Source organism: Cydia strobilella, chromosome 4 (assembly GCF_947568885.1).
Source record: "Cydia strobilella chromosome 4, ilCydStro3.1, whole genome shotgun sequence".
NCBI lineage: Eukaryota > Metazoa > Arthropoda > Insecta > Lepidoptera > Tortricidae > Cydia > Cydia strobilella.
Genome location: NC_086044.1, coordinates 8,374,564 through 8,379,062, shown reverse-complemented (window position 1 = coordinate 8,379,062; position 4,499 = coordinate 8,374,564).

Here is a 4,499-nt window from a genome sequence, read left to right as displayed (position 1 = left end):
TTAAACAATATTAATAAGCAAAAAACAAAGTAATTAATCACGATGCTAACTATCAAGATGGCGCTCGAACCGGAAGCCGAATTTTGAAGTTAATTGAGAGATGGTTGACTGACAGCTGACAGCTGACGTTTCATTATGGCATTTGACTTTGACAATCTCTTATGGCAGAATTGTTGCAAAAGCATTGCAAAAGTGGGACTTCCGGTTCGAGCGCCATCTTGATAGTTAGCATCGTGATTAATTACTTTGTTTTTTGCTTATTAATATTGTTTAAAGTGTAATATCGATAGCTTATTATACAGTAAACTAATGTGGTAGTGTGCAGTGAATGGAGAATTAATTTTGAAGCGCGTTTAACCACCATCTTGGAGTCAACGGCCGGTAGTCCACGTGCTTCTTGTAAAGACTAGCTATCGATTTACAAGAGCTAACAAATCACCGTACACTGTCTTGTACAACCGTACAATTTTTGTCGTTTGTAAACCTCTCAATACCTTGATACTGGCGAAATAGTCCCACTGGGCTGAAGCCATAATTTTAAAAGAAGAAGAAGATTGCAAAAGTGACCGCTTTCAGTATGGATGGTATAGAAAAGGATGCCAATCTCTTATGGCAGAATAGGGTATTTGACAACATTAAAAATATATAACGAATTGCTGTCATCCTGAAAGATAATAAACTAATAAAGTATATTTCACTATATTTGAATGTAAATTATGTTTAGTTTTTGGAATATAAACGAAAGAAAATTTAATATTTTTTGAAATTTCATCAGGGACGTGAACGCTCTGTGATTGGTCAACGCTCGGATGACGTCACACGCGCGTAAACATTCTTGATTGCCTTGAGTGTTTTAACTGTTTTATTTGTATTTAGTTAATTTTAGTTATTGTTCCACAGTTTTCTGATATATTCCGATTTATCCGTATATCTAGTAGCACAATATTCATAAGAATCTCAAAATGGAGCCGAAATATGTGAAAGCTGATAGCGGCAACCTACCAGACATAGACGCATCACTGGTTGCACTTTTCTTTAAAGATAATCCGGATTACTATGCTGCGGAACTTAGAAATGTAAAAACAGCTGTGTGAGTATACGTAGAAATTTCGATATACGAATGATACGAATACGACGACGATATATATATATATAGAATACGATGACAAGAATAGTATCTCCATACTGCACTTTAGTATGAAAGAAAAAGTATGCTACTAACTACCTACTAATGCTGAAAGAGCTATGTTATGAGGTTATGTAGTAATACATGAAATACCTAGATCTTGTTTCGTTAAATACAACAAAATCCGCTGCTTTAACTACCATATTTATTTACAGTTAAATATTACTTACATCGAAGTGGTCTTCACACATAAAAACATTTGTATGCGCTAAAATGCTCTTTGGGTCTCTTCGCGCTAGTTTTAACCACATTTTTCTTTTTTTGGGATTCGTTGGAACGGATAAATTGTTATCTGGATTTTTTATAGTCGTACTTGAACATTGCGGCACTATACACCATTTATATACCATTTTACAGTGAAATAATCAATTCAATGCACATAAACCATAAGATTTACTAAGGTCATTGACTGATTTTACTCGCGTGTGACGTCACACGTGTCACGTGATTAGCCCCTTTGCAAAAACAGCGTTTAAGGCGCGTTCAAAATAAATAAACTTTAACATTGATTTTTTATATTTAATACAGGAAATTTCACGGAAATATCAATGTAGTGTAATTATTAAGTCATAAACAATCAATTAAAACCATTTTCAAAAATTAGTCAAATAGCCTATTGTTGCAAAAGTGACCGCTTTCAGCTTTAAATAATAGTTCCTAATCTCTCCGGTGGCGCTAGTTAGGGGCTGGGACATGAGTATAACATGAACCAACAAATAACCCGACCAAATTACGTAGGTTGTTTTTGGTAGTATTTCGGTGTATGGTGGCGCCGCCTAATTACTGTTTTTTGATGGACACTTTTCATACATAGAGATTTGGCTCCTTTATATAGTCTCCATGGCTTTCAGCTTTAAATAATAGTTCCTAATCTCTCCGGTGGCGCTAGTTAGGGTCTGGGACATGAGTATAACATGAACCAACAAATAACCCGACCAAATTACGTAAGTTGTTTTTGGTAGTATTTCGGTGTATGGTGGCGCCGCCTAATGAGGGCTATCGTTTTTTTGCTCACCAGTTGGCGCCTCTGTTGATGGTGGTCCAAAAGACTAAAGAACAGCTGTCAGTCATTGAAGTGACAAGTGACATTTGACATTTCGAACTATGGAAAAGACCACCATCTACACTAGCGCCCCTAGCGGCGAATTCATACGCGTTAGCCCTCATTACTGTTTTTTGATGGACACTTTTCATCAAAGAATATAATACTCTTTTCATACATAGAGATTTGGCTCCTTTATATAGTCTCCATGGAGAATACGTTCCAATTTTTTATTTTTTTGATCATTTATGAATACGTTCCAAATTTCTGATAGATTTTATAACGTTTTATCTCATAGATATAGTTTATACAAGTAGTTATAGACGCGCCACCGAGCGACCGGGGTTAAGAGAAACAATATTCATGTAAAATTTGGGCAACATAGGATTTTTTCTCTTTCACTCTTATAAATTTCGTTATTTCGCCATCGCCTCCTACCTATGATGCCATCCGGTCGCTGATAAGGACAAAGCATGGCACTATTTTCTCTTTCCTCTTGCGCTCATGCGCGAAGTCGCGAACGCGAGTCTGGAGCCTAGTTCGCTAATCAGGATCTATCAAAGAGTGTCAGGCCCTTGCTTCCGATACACGAATTATGACACTTCGCTCGATACAATTAATTCCCAAAGTAACCTCTAACTCGGACTTTTAATCAAACTTTACTCGGTTATTTATTATGTGATACTATACCGTTCTTTCTTGCGAAATGTGACAGTGACAGCGGCAAACCGATGGACCGGCCTTAACTTCGGGTCTGGGCACCTACCGCGAACCAGAACCACGTTCAACGTGTTGCCTCCCTGTCACCTACGTACGAATTTACAAGTGCGACAGAGTGGCAACATATCGAACATGGTTCGCGGTAGGCCCTCTGAGCAAGAGTCGTTTTTCGTTTCACGTAAGGCCAGGATTACACTTGTAAGTTTTACTTACGTAAGTAGGGACACAGCTATACTACAGAATGAGATATGAATATCGTTATCTCATTCTAGCAAATAGCTTGGTCGCTACTTACGTAAGTAAAACTTACAATCTTTAAAGCTCCCGCCAGAATCGCGAAGAGAAAAAGATCATGACATATCGCGACCACAGAATAACTAATAGTACAATAGTACTATATAATATAATAGTACTACGTTGATTTAAAGTCGCTCCAGACTACGCGGCGCGATTAGACGCGAGTGTGGAGTCGATTTCGCTGATTAGCGAACTAGACTCCACACTCGCGTTCGTGGCTTCGCGCCGTGATTCGCGCATGAGTGTGAAGGTACCTTAAGACCACACTTGCAAACTTCACGGCGATTTCGCAGTTTGGTTCGTGCCAAGATGGCGGAAAAGCATCAGCTGATAGAGTTTAACTGTCATTTATCTCGACATCATACGGGCTGTAGCTAGTTTTACATTTTGTTTTGTTGTTAAACCATAAACTATAGCCGCTTTATAATAGTATATAGGTACTTGACCTAACCATAGACCGCATTTCATTTTATGAAAACTACTAATCTTTCCCCAACCTTTCCTTATCAAACTTATCATTTTCCGTTCATGTCCCTCTTATTTTTTTAGTGCCTGTGTGTTAGTGTTGTTATTTCTTGAAACAGTTCCTGAGTGGGATGAAGACGAAGACGGACAGACAAGACAACGGTAATTCGTTTACATTACAATAAAAATTCATATTGGATGTTGCCGTTGAGTTTATATCTACAATGGGTTTGGCAATTTAAAATCCGTCGCATGCGTCCGCGCCAGTTTATTTTATAGCGGCGTTGCTCATGAAACATACTATTTTTCGTAAACCCGCTCACCCACTCCGTGCAACCGCGCCAGCTAGCGCAGCTATAGTGGAGCCGATATACACATAGGTATAATTACCATGACTTTTATCGATAAACCAACCCATACCTATTCTTTTATCTCAACCGTTTTTGTTGCACTCCCTTGTCCTCCTTAAAGTTACGGGCGCAGTACGTGGTAACGGCTCCATCAAAGCTCGTCTGCTGTCCAAACACATTGTAGGTATATTCCACTATTTGGTGTAGACCGTAGACGTAGATGGCGTAGTACCTGCATTTGCCAGGCTTTCCATCCTTTTCCGAGAGCATGCCGGGAAGTATTTCTTCTAAAGACGCCTACAATGACAAGGCAAGCAATGTAACATGTCCGCAACACATTCGCGAATGTTGAGCGGACATGGTTTTGCGAATGGATTATCGAATGCATTTTTGCTCTACGCTAGTCTTTTGCAAGAGCCTTTGAACCCTTTGATTTTCT